The sequence below is a fragment of the Panthera tigris genome, chromosome A3, assembly GCF_018350195.1.
Source record: "Panthera tigris isolate Pti1 chromosome A3, P.tigris_Pti1_mat1.1, whole genome shotgun sequence".
In the NCBI taxonomy this organism is placed as follows: Eukaryota; Metazoa; Chordata; class Mammalia; order Carnivora; family Felidae; genus Panthera; species Panthera tigris.
In genome coordinates, this window is record NC_056662.1 from 44552334 (window position 1) to 44565747 (window position 13414).

Sequence of the window (13414 nt, forward strand, 5' to 3'; positions counted from 1 at the left end):
AGTTAACATACAGTGCAGTATTTGTTTTCAGGAGTAGAATTCAGTGATTCATCGCTTGCATACCACACCCAATGCTCATCATAACAAGTGCCCTCCTTAATACCCATCACCCATCTAGCCCATTCCTCACTCACTTCCCCCCATCAACCCTCACTTTGCTCTCTAAGAGTCTCTTATGGTGGGGCGCCTGGGTGGCTCAGTCGGTTAAGTGTTAGACTCTTGACTTCAGCTCAGGTTGTGATCTCATGGTTGGTGAGATTGAGCCCCAAGTCAGGCTCCATGCTGTGAGCTCTCTCTCCCTCTCTCTCTCTGCCCCTCCCTCCCTCACACGCTGTCTCTCAAAGTAAATGAATAAACTTAAAAAAAAAGAGCATCTTATAGTTTGTTTCCTTTTCTCTTTTTTTCCTCCCCTTTCATGCGTTCATCTATTTTGTTTCTTAAATTTGACATATGAGTGAAATCATATGGTATTTGTCTTTCTCTGACTAACTTATTTCATTTAGTATAATACATTCTAGCTCAATTTATGTTGTTGTAAATGGCAAGATTTTATTCTTTTTAATGGCTGAGTAATACTCCATTGTATATTTATACCACATTTTCCATTTGGAGAGATTTGTAGTCATTTGTGAGTACCTACTACTGTTGACCCTTGAATAACACAGTTTTGAACTGTATGGGTCCACTTACATGTGGATGTTTTTCGAAAAATATAGTATAGTGCTGTAAATGTATTTGCTCTTCCTTATGATTTTCATAATAACATTTCTTTTCTCTAGCTTACTGTATTGTAAGAATATAGTATATAATACAAAATATGTGTTAATTGACTGTTTATGTTAAGGCTTCTGATCAACAATAGGCAATTAGTTTAAGTTTTGGGGGAGTCCAAAGTTATACTTGGATTTTCAATTGTTCAGGGGGGTCAGTGCACCCACCCTTGTGTTGTTCAAGGGTCAAGTGTATTTGAAGGAGCTGGACTTAGGGCCTGGGAGACAGAAAAAAATACACACAGGGAACATCATGCCTGCTGTCACGTTTTTGCTAGGAATCTGCCAAAGGACATAAAACAAATACACCTGTCACCAGAGCAGCCCATTCAGTAATCTCCTCTGGGCCCCCTTCACTGTCTCCTCTAACCCTTCCACTCACCCCCACAGTCCTTTCCTGCCTGACCCCCAAGACCATATTAAATGCACTTAGAGTTTCCTAAATACTGAAAAGTTTTGATCCACCACCATTTATACATAATTAAAAATAATTTTTTATTTTTCCCAAGTGACACATAAGTTAACTCTGACAAAATTTAAATTGTTTCCTTTCCGGGGCGCCTGCGTGGCTCAGTTCGCTGAACGTCTGACTTTGGCTCAGGTCATGATCTCCCGGTTCATGAGTTCAAACCCCACATGGGGCTCGCCGCTGTCAGCCTGTCAGCAAAGAGCCCTCTTCGGATCCTCTGTCTCCCCCTCTTTCTCTGCCCCTCCCCTGCTCATGCTCTCTTTCTCAAAAAATAAAGAAAATATTTAAAAAAATAAATAAAAATAGATTGTTTTCTTTCTGGAAACAGAAAGATGGGTGGGCCCATCAAAGATGAGCATTTTTGTGTACGTGTGTGCTGCCAGGTGTGGGTACCGAAGCACATGTGCGGCAGCCCCATGCACTCCTGGTGTGGGCTGATTGTGGTTGGAGCTCTAATGCCCATGGCACCTTCTTTATGCTATTTCCCCACCATCCTCCCACCAAGTTACCCCTACCCCTTTTACAAATGAGGAAATACAGTCTGGGCCCCTTGCAGGAGGGAGGATCCCAAGCTGGCCTTCCAACCAGGCTTATGTGGTTCCAGGCCTCATCAGTAAGCTCAGCAGGCCTACTACAGCCCACGGTGGGCCACTGAGTGCTGGCTGTGCTGGGGGCTCTACTGGGTGCGGCCAGCAGGTGCAGTGGCCATGGCTCAGCCAGGTGTCACAGTCCAGCAGCCTTTGGGGGGAAGAGGTGCCAACTGCCTCAGCCAGCGCTTCCTTTGGCTTGTGTTCCAAGGGCACATCAACACAGAGTTTGAGGACAAGGAACATCGCTTACTGAGCTTTCCAAAGAGATTTCCCAACAGTAAAAATGTGATAGTGAGCTTTGGAGATGTGCTGACAGAAATTAGGGAAGTGGTTCCTGGCAGCTGGGTTTTCATTCTTGTGTGCATCGTTTTAACTTTTTCCCCCTTGGGGCTGGGGATAGAGGAGGGAGGTTATTGATATACTTTACAGAAGAGTTGCAAGAATAGTAGCACGAGAGATTCTTCATATTACATACTCTCATGTATGTATGTATAATAGGCTTTCATGTATATATATGTACTATATAATTTTAAATTTCCATAGAAGTTGCAAGAATAATTGTCTATACCCATTGCCCCGTTTCCAGATTCCTTAGCTGTTTACACTTTGCCCCATTTGCCTGATGGCTCTCTTTCTTTCTGCGCACACACATACACAAGCAATTGTATAAATCTGTAACTATTCCATAAATATATAAATTTTGCCTCTTTATATGCAATCACATATATTTTCTTATATATTTAAGAATGCAGTGGAGAAATCACACCCATTTAGACCCTTCTGTGTGTATTTCCTAGAAGCAAGGATATCCTCTTACATAGTCACAGTAAATCACAAAAGTCAAGAAATTGAACATGGCTATGACACTGCTGTAGCCCACAGTCCATCTTCAATGTTTGGTAATCACCCCAAGTTATGACCTTTTGTAATTTCTTCTCCCCTCATTCTAGATCCAACCCAGGCTCACTTCTGCATTTCAGACGTCATGATTTTTGAATCTTCAAATGGCACCATTTTATTCATTTTATTATATTTTTAACTTTTTATTGAAGTGTAACATCCATACAGAAGGTGCTCTCATCAGTATCCAGCTTGATGAATTCTCACAAAGTCAACCTACTTGATACTCATTCTAATTGGTGGTTTATCTATGATGTCAAAAACATCAGTCCCTTGGTTATCAGAATAGATAATTCTCAGCATGTGAACCCAGTGCATGGATGTGCAGCCAGCCACAGCCATGGGGCAGGTGATGTGGGCTGGCAGTGGCATTGATCAAAGGACCCACAGGGCTCTCTCTTTGGCTCTTCCTTCCTTACCTTTGGATGCCTGTGGCCCCCGGCACCCTTTACAGAGCATCCACTCATTGTGTCTTGATGATTAAATTAAACTGAACATTAAAAGCAGATTCTGAAATTCCAGACTCAACTCCAGAAGTCTTCCCCACACACTCATTAACTGGACTCAAACAGAAGTCTAGCCATAGACAACAGTGCTACCTATTTAGTGATCCGAATGGCTTTACTGAGAGTCAGGTGATTTATGTTGAGCAAATACAAGTTGTCGGTATTACTTCTGTCTGTGAGCACTCACCAGACATGTGTTCCTTGTTACTTATCCCTGTCTTACCTTTCCAATCACATTGTAAGCCCATTGAATCTTCAGGGACATAGGCCAGGGACAATGTCCTATACCTCTTTTGGTTTCCATTTAGCTCAGCACCCTAATAGGAACAGGTCTCCAATAAATGAGTTGACAGTGACTCTCATTCCAAGTTTACTTACCTACCTACCCATACTGTGCATTGACATCACTGGTGTCCCAGCATGTAATTTCCCACCACGAGAAAGATTTTTCTTTGCGAATTTGCACTAAACAGTTGTTGTTTTCTTGTCTGCTGGGCAGCTGAATTTTTAATTTTTAATTAGTGAACTGAATTATTAATAAAACAATTGCAAGAGTTTACTTCAACAATATATATTAGGCATCCACTATGTGGCCAGTTGGGTAAGATACTGAATATACTGACATCAAAAGCATTGATCCTGTCCTCTGGGCTCTTACAGGCCACTAGAACCTTGCTCCACATGTGGGCTGTCAATCAGCCGAGGAATTTGTTAGAAATGCAGAATCTCAGGCCCTACCCCAGACCTAGGAGTCAGAACCTGCGTTTTAACAAGCTCCCCAGGTGGTGCGTGGGCACATTCCAGTTTGAGAAACATTAGTCTGGTGGATATTATTCTGTTAGTTTTATTCTTAATGATAATCAGAGTTGAAAGCATCTTTTTTTAAAAAAAATATTTTTTTAATGTTTATTATTTTTGAGAGAGAGAGCCAGAGCATGAGCAGGGGAGGGGCAGAGAGCAAGAGGGAGACACAGAATCTGAAACAGGCTCCAGGCTCTCTGAGCTGTCAGCACAGAGCCTGATGCGGGGCTTAAACTCAGGGATGGAGAGATCGTGACCTGAGCCAAAGTCAGACACTTAACTGACAGAGCCACCCAGACACCCCAGAGTTGTAAGCGTCTTTATCACAGTGTGTGTGTGTGTGTGTGTGTGTGTGTGTGTGTGTGCATTGTGTGTGTGTGTGTGTGTGTGTGTGTGTGGAGGAAATGAGGCCAGGCTAGCACTGGAACACTGTGCCCAATTCTGGTCACATGACCTAAACCAAAGCAGAGTTTCAAGAATACTCTAAGATTCCCCCATATACCCATTACCTGGGAACACTAGGGAGGAGCAAAGGCTGTAAGGGGTATTGAAGGCACCTAAATGCTTGAGCTGGAGTAGATAGCCTGTGAGGTCTTGCTCTGAATTTATAGCAAAAAAGAAAAACATTGGTTCGGTTCCCCAGTAGCAGATTCAGAGACAGGATGTGAATGCCAGAAGTCTGTTTGATAGGTGATCACAGGGGGCTCAGGTACGAGAGTAGGGGAGTGAGACAAAGTAGGGAAGGCAGACTCTTGGTCCTGGGAGACTGAGTAGTGAGTGTCCATGTTGTCCCTCCAATGGGGAGGAAGCTGGGGTATTTATGCACCAGATCTCATCCTACTCTGAGCTCTTCTGAGCATCCACAAACCTTGGGGGGAGACTTCTAGGTGCTCGCAGTAGAAAGCCATTACAGCCTACGGGGGCGGTGGCCTCCATGGGTTAGGGGCAAGGCACTACCCACACCTGCTACACATATTACGCATATCCTATATGAAATCATGAGGTCAGGGTGCCTCTGAAGACTCATGCATCAGAGATTCAGTTCCTGATCAGGAGCAAACCCTTTGCATTTTAACAAGTTTCAAAGCCTCAGTGATTCATCCCCTCAGAGTTACTAATCGTCTTCACAAGACTGAAATGACCGACGTTCACATTTTCTTAAAATCCAAATTCCCTTTTCATAATCCCTCTGCCTTCTTCCTTCCCTAAACTAAATATATGTGCTCAGAAGACATTATCATACTCAACTTACAGAAAATAAGATTTTAATGGTCTGTTTCAAAATTCTTGCTTTCATGTTGCAAGTTGTAGATTCATGCTTCCTCTTCAGTTTGTTTCCTTTGAATCTATACTCTGTTCATATCTGGTGGGTTTTTCTTGGTTTTGTTTTTGTTTTAATTAAGACAGAGATTCTACATGCAGCAGTTGTTGTCCCCAGAGGCCATGTCAGTGTCCCCTTAGGTCAGCATTTCTTTGAGTTTCTCCAGAATGCCGCTTGGCTGAAATGGTCATCAGCGAAGAGTTGTAGGGCAGTAGTGGAATCCTGTGCACCCTGTTATCATCCTGGGGACCGACCCCGCACACCAGCATCTTAAAGATTCTGAGGAGCACACAATGACTTTGTTTGACTGAATGTTTATTCCAGTGTCATCAACTGTTTCCAGTGTTACTGGAACAGTAACCCTGTTTGGAAATCCCACCTGCTCACATCTTACATTGCTGTTGTTGGGCAAAAAACATTTGGGGAAATGCTAATTTGAACACATCTCCCAGCTTGTGCATTTGAACTCAGTAGGCACTTGGAGTGGGTTCAGTAGAAGCAGTGGTGCATAGGAAAATTACAGCTCAGAGCTTACTTCATTTTTTATAACTAGAAGAAAAGAGAGAACACTTCCCTATATATAACTGATGGTTTGGAATGAGGAATGCCTTCTGTTCCATATTGAGGTCAATGCCTGGCTTGTAGCTGAGTAGATCTGTCAAAAAAAAAAAGGTGCACTGTATAGGTGAGGTGCCACTTGTACTTGGCAAGGTCCTGACTTCAGGGAGTGAGGAACCTCATTCCACAGCTCCACCATGGCAAATGGCAGGCCATCTTATTTCCTTTGTTTTATCAAGACTTGCACCAGCCAGGTGATATATCATGGGCACTTAGGTTTAGCAAATATCAGCACCTATTGGCAGAGTAGTATACCACAGAGTCCATGTGCTCTCAAGAAAACATGGGGCACCTGTGTGGCTCAGTTGGTTAAGTGTCCCACTTTGGCTCAGTTCATGATCTCATGGTTCTTGGATTCGAGCCCCACATCAGGCTCTGTGCTGACAGCTCAGAGCCTGGAGCCTGCTTCAGATTCTTTATCTGCCTCTCTCTGCCTCTTCCTGCTCTCATTCTGTCTCTCTCTCAAAAAAAAAAATAATAATAAACATTAAAAACAGTTAAAGAAAAGACTTGTCTAATTGCTGTTCTGTTAACTCCAGGCTCTATGTGAATTCCACCCTTCAAATTACTCTTTCCCTTCTATTTTTCCCAAAATTAAGATAGCTATATTTCCTATGGAAAAAAATATGCTTATTGCAGAAAAATTTCAAAATGCAAAGAAGGAAGAGAATATTACCTATATTTTACCACCACTAAATGCTCCATCTGGAAATGGGCCCTGTGAGTATCTACATGCAAAGGCATCCAGAATTTTGCTGTTTTTCCTTTATAGTACATAAATCCACAGATAAATATATTGCACAAATGGGCTCAGAGAATACATGCCATTTTGCATCTTTTCTTTCACTAATTTATCACTATATTGATATATTGATGTATGTTGCACATATCAATTGATATATAACAGGATTACCGTTTTAAAATTTATTATTGAGATATAGTTGACATACAATGTTATGTTATTTCAGGTGTACAGCATAGTGATTTGACAATTCTATACAGTACTCAGTGCCTACCACAATAAGTGTAGTTACCATCTCTTCATATATCACATTATTAAATATTATTGACTGTATTTCCTATGCTGTGCTTTTATCTTCAGCACCTCTTTATTTTACAACTGGAAGTTTGTACCTCTTAACCCTCTTCCCCTGTGCCACCCATCTCCCCGCCCACCTCCCCTCTGACAACCATCAGTTTGTTTTCTGTGTTTTAAGAGTAACAGAATCACTATTTCCGTGGCCGTGTAGTAGTCCAGTATATTGCTGTACCATATTTTAACCAGTCCACTGTTGTTAGACATTTAGTTCTTGTTCACTATCATAAACGATGCAGCCAAGAACATTCTTTGATATATATCTAATTATTTCTTTGGGGCAGTTCCTAGAATTAAAAGTGCTGAATTCAATAGTTTTCATATATAAATTGATGGTATACATTCAGCTTGGCTTCCAGAAAGGGTGAGTCATTCTTTCTCCTCCAGTGCTTGTAGAAAGCCCAGCAAAGCTAAGTAGGAAGCTGGAAGTGGTAAAAGGGAAGTGAATGTGACAACAACATTCATGCCACTGCATTCTGAAAGGCACAGAAGGACAGCTAGGGATCAACAAGAGTTGGAGCCAGAAGAGGCATTAGAAATCCATTGATCTATTTAATGCTTGAGAAAACTGAAGTCCAAAGAGGTTAAGGACCCCCTGCCCAGCATACCCACATACATATACATGCACGAGTCCTGGGGCCCACAGTCGGCAAGTGTCTTAGGATGGATGGCCCTAAACCTCAGAGATAATTTTCAAAAATGAAAACCACTGTACAGTTCTCATATAAGTACTTAGTGAGTGTGTGTCAAAGATTGATTTCACTCATTAAAGAGAAAAGCAACAGGATGTTAAAACCAACTCTGGATGTCAGAGACTGGCTAATAGTCACTGGACAAAAGAATCCCATGTTGAACCAGCGATAACACCCACTGTTAGCCAGCTTTGTGTGTCTAACTTTGAAAGGTTAGATATAAGCTTGATACTGCTAATATTCAATAATGTTTTGACCTTCAAACAATTGCAATTTCATATGGTTAAACCTAATACAAAAGTGGATGAAGATGTCCAGGGCAAAAAAATTAAAACCTTTTTTTTTTTCTAATCTTTTCTGCCAAACAAGTATCATTTGCCATTTACCAGTTTTCTACATGTTCTGCATCTGACTTTATACACTCTGGGCTTTAATCAAAGGACAAGAGTCAAACAAAATGACATTCCAGACGACCCTTAGGTAGGCTTGGTATACAGTGTTCAACTATGATTTGAAAGGCAACTTTTTTTTGCATCAAGCTTTGCATAGTTTTGTTAACTGTAGGAATAAACCACTTGTGGTTGAACTGATCGATGGATGGATAAGGTTGATCTCAGTGGTGAATCTACCAAAGCTCCATTGGCCTTAGCATTCCTCTGAATGCTCGAAGGCCAGAAGGGCACCATACTCAGGTCTTAGTGCATATTTCCTATGGCAGTGGGCTTCAGGTTTCATGTTTCCCAGGGACCTGGGGCCAAAGTACCTGCTCAGGGTGCAGGAATCTGTTCTTGCCAGGCTTCCAGTCATGGTCAAGGTAGAATGCTTTCCATGAGAGCCATCACACCTAGTGAGGGTGCCAGGTGAAGCCCAACACCAAGCCTGCTGGTCATCTTGCCACTCCCTGTTTTACAAACTCCAGGATGCTAGTCCTCACACAGCAGATTTGCCACTGACAAGACAGCAAAACAAGCCACCAACAACCTCAGGCTTCTTGGTCCATGCAACCTTTGGCCTCTCCAACTTGAGCTCCATGAAGACGTAGATCAGTGCATTTCAATTCCAAGATTTACTGATTTCAAATATTTATCATGTCTGAAATCATTTGTATCCTATAGTCAGTGGTGTGTTATAATTTTAATTGGTAGCTCTTTTTTTTTGGTGGCATATAAAGTAAGAGTGTGCCTTATAATTATAGTATCAAAAATTTGATGGAGCTCACTGTGTTTGTGTTTTTCTTCCCTATTACAGACCCAGAGCCTGGTGCTTAATACATACTTTATAAACATTTCTTAAAAATATAAAGAAACAAATGTAATATCAGATTTAAAGCAAAAATGCTGAAACTAACCAGGGCTGCAGAAGATATCAGTGCCAACTCTTGGAAAGAGAAACTCTGTTCTTTGTGGCCCTTCTACCATTTATCTTGTTACTTAACCTTAAAACTCAAAGCCACAAGTAGTAATGTGGTGATAATGTGTGACTTCTGAGGTCATTGAAGAATTGAGCACAATACTGGCCTCAGACAACTGACCAAGTAAATTGGGACCTCAGCAGAATGACTGTTTTAAGATGCAGCCCCACAAGTTGTTTCCACATTTCACATATTGAACTACAGACACTGTGTATATCTGAAAAACTTTCTGTACCCCAAGGATACACTAAATTTGAAGTTATATCAGTGTTTGTAGAATCATTTCAAATATAGTGAAAAACAAAACCCAAAAAACTCTGGGCTTGTTTTCTAGAAGTTGCACGGAACTGGCAGCCCCTAGCCATCCTGGTCCCCCCAGGCCCTCACAGCCTGCACATACTTGCTATTGATTTTCTGGCAAGGTAGAGCCTACTTGGACCTCTGTTACTTTTTAGTAGAAGTAGTTTACAACTTAGTCATTGAAGGGATCATGTCTTAAAGCCAATGGCTTCTGCTCCATGACAACCTAACCATGCGTTCTGGATGTGCAACCACATGAATGGTTGTTGGTGGTAAATAGTTGACAAATCTCGAGCAGTGTCTTTTAGTGGCTACCACTGTGTCAGTCACTTCCCCACCATGTCCAGCTGAGCATGGACTGGTTGGAGCTCCACCTCCTCCATGTCCTGATTTAGCCCTGATCTAGGAGGAAAATGAACAGGGAAGTTACCAAGAGGAAGGCAGAGGAGGAAGAGCACTGGTTCATTCAACAATTCATGTGTGCCAGGGACAGCCTGAGCTCTGAAGATATGGTAGTGAGTAAAAAAACATAGTTCCTACCCTGTGGAATTTATACCCAGGTCTGGGCATTTGAGAGAGCCTCTGGCTCCAGGAATAACCCACAGGCAGGACCATCAACCTCAAATGGTGAAAGAGGGGAGCCAAGAGTGAAGGTTGGGGGCTGTCTTATGTTCTCCAGAAACAGGTCCAGAGCTAAAGACTTTTATGGAAGTGGCTTTTCAGGAAGTGCTCTCAAGAGAAACTCATAGTGGGACAGGGAAGGAGGTCAGACAAGAGTCCAGTTTCAAGCAAAGTCCCTTGAAGAAACTTTGGCTCCATCTCAAAGAGAACTCAGGGACAGTGTAGATCTTGCTTCTGAGTTGTCTTTACCAGAGAAAAGGGAGCTGGGGCATTTATACCTCAGTACCCATCTGGCATTGGCCAGGAATAGACCCTGAGAGCGCTTCTGGGTCTTGGTGCACCAGACAAAGCTCGTTCTAGCTACTTGAAAGCTGTGCTTTGACAAGGACATTGGGGATGGCTGTGTATGGCCAGGTTCTCTTCTCCTGGCCACTTTGGGAAGCATTAGAGGCCCCGTCTGGTGGAAGGACTGGTCTCAGGGGAGGCCACTGTGCTGCCTGATGTTTGCAGGGGTTTTCAGATCTGAGGAAGGTCCAAGAGGCTAAGAGGTATGAAATCCTGGTCCATCAGCATCTTGAGGTGTACCCAAGGGGTACCCAAGGGGGCCAAGAAGCCCCATGGAATTCAAGTCCCTATAGGGACATAGCATGTGGAAGTCTCTCTCAGGTGCATTGTTACAAAGACCCATGTCCCTCAACAGATATAATTAGCCAACGTATCCTGCTATCTTAATCCCACTCCACACTTCTAGCACCCTCTGAACCAGACCTCTGACTTTTTTGTTATGGATAGGTGATGTAAATTGGTGGGCACGCTCCCCACCAGCAAATACTAAAAGTGTACATCTGCTGTAGGCTTTGCCTGCTTTCACTTAAAGTGGAACCTTATGCAGCTCCAAGAAGCAGGCCTTAGTGTATCTTCAGTCCACAGATGAGGAGATTTAAGGAATCACATCATTTACTCAAGGACGCACTGTTGAAGCTGCATAGCCAAAGGAATTCCAAGTTGGTCATTTAGCCAAATTCTGCTCTTAAATATTAGATCTGTTCACTTGTGTTGGTTTCCTCTAAATACGGCTATTTAGGAAGCACAATTCAGCTCAGTAAACTTGAAGGTCTACTTGGCCATTGATTCATGAATGGGGCAGTGTCTTGTCCAGCAAGTAAAACGGAGCTCCAAGGAGCAGTTACAAAATGGAAGACCTGCATAGGCAGAAGGGAGTGAGGACAAGAAGTCATAAATGAAAGAAAGGTTTGTGTTAGGCTGGGTCACCTTCCTCTGGGGGAAGGGCCCAGGTCTGTCCTGCAGTTTATATTACTAGTGTTGATTAGGAAATTGCAGACTGGTTGAAAATGCCACTCCTGGGAGAGGCTGGAACTGCAATTAGGTTAGGCATTAAGTCCTAGTTTGCCGACACGGGGGTTTGCACAAGTGATTCTTTTTGGGACCTATTATTTCTATTTTTGACACCATTCTTTTCCACTTTGAGGTAAAGACAGAAAGTTATTCACACATCAAACCATTCATTTCACTTTACTCAGAAGAGGGTACAGGGGCAGGTTGCTTATTACCTTTTTCTCTATGTATGTGTGTGGTGTGGAGATTTTTTTTTCTTTCCACTCCAAAATAGAAAATGGAATAAAAATACAGTAAATGTTGTATTTTAGTAAACAGTAAGGTTCTGGCTATTACTAGAGGATGTTTTGAATCAGCAGGGCTAAGATGGGCCATTGCAAAAATGCTGTTGAGTTCATTTGCTCCCCATTTGGAATAAAAAAAAATCAAGGGCAGAGTTCTACCTCCTGCCTCATAGGCCACCCCCAGCCTTTGGGCATATTTTTAAATGGCAGCCCTCTGGTACATTCCTTGGCCTGCAGAAGGCAGGCAGATATAGCCTTGGGGCAGATATAGCCATCCCAGAGTGTAGGGTATAGGGGTTTGGGGAACCTAGCTTCGGCCATATTAGAGTTATCCCTCCCCTCCTTGTCCTGATTTCATACCACACATAAAATTTTGTGTGAATGAATGAAAGGACTACTAATAAAAAAGTACATTATATGGAAATTGGCAACACTATGTGTAAGTCTCAGCAGAAAATAGAGGAAACTGTTTTATAACCTCAAGATAAAGAATGTCTTCCTAGACAAGGGTCAATAAACAAGAGCTATAATGAAAACATTTTGATTCTATCAACATTAAAAGCTTAGGGAAATTAAAAGACAAAAAAAAGCATGAGAGAAAATCTTTTAAATATTTGAGACAAGAGATGCATATTCACAACTCATACAATTTAATAAGAAAAACCAAGAAATCCCAAGATAGGCAACAGATAAATGAACAGGCAATTCCTCAAAGGAAGAAATACAAATGGACAACAAACATATAACCCGAGCAAAGCACATTGAGACAATTAAAAGTCACTTCTATTCATCAGATTGGCCAAAGTTTAAAAGTTTGATAAAATGACACAATGACAAGTGAGAGGGAGACTTTCAAAGATGGCAGAGGGAGTACAGCTGGGCACAGCCACCTGAAGAGCAATGTAGCACCATCTCAGAACTTTGTATGTGAATGGAGCCCAGCATTTTCTGTGCGGTTTCACACAGTACACAAGGATGTTTAACAGAGTACTGTTTATGCCACAAAACACTGGAAATGACCCAAGTGTCTGTCAAAATAGAATGGCTACAGGGTGTATCCTATGTATTATCTCCATGTGGTATATCCGTAGGGTGGAAAACCATTGCCACTTAAAACGAATGAACTAGGGCTTCATGTATCAATGTGGATAAATCTTACATTTCATTGTGGGAAATAAGGGAATTATAGGACAATACATCGGTATAATTCCATTTGATAGAAAAAGCACAGAATGACACCATTCAAGAATGGTACACAGGAAACTGATAAAAGTGGTTACCTTTGGGTAGGTGAAAAGGATTATGGATGAAGGATTAAAGGTCAGGGAAGATTAGATTTAACTACAATAATTTGTTCAATGAGAATCTATTCATGTATGATGTCTGCAATTATAATTAAATTTCAAAAATATAAATGCAAACACCCTTGAGAGATGTAACACATAAAGTTTAGAAAACAAAAACAAACAAACAAACAACGGACAAGGTTTTGAGATGCTCCATCATCATTTTCTAGATACTCCTCTGCAAATGGAAGGAAGAACCCTTCATTATTTTGTTTGTTTCCACAGTGATAGATCCTGGGGGCAAAGATCATCTGAAAGCTGATAAGGAACCCATTTCCAGACTACTTTATTTATTTTTTATTTTTTAATTTTTTCTTTAATGTTTATTTACTT

The 13414-nt window shown here is 41.7% G+C and overlaps 1 protein-coding gene across 3 annotated transcripts in view; it reads left to right on the forward strand.

Moving 5' to 3' along the window:
- The window catches only part of RIN2 (Ras and Rab interactor 2), a 222022-nt gene that overhangs the window by 136338 nt on the left and 72270 nt on the right, over nt 1–13414 (forward strand). The gene's annotated exons all lie outside the window — the stretch shown is intronic.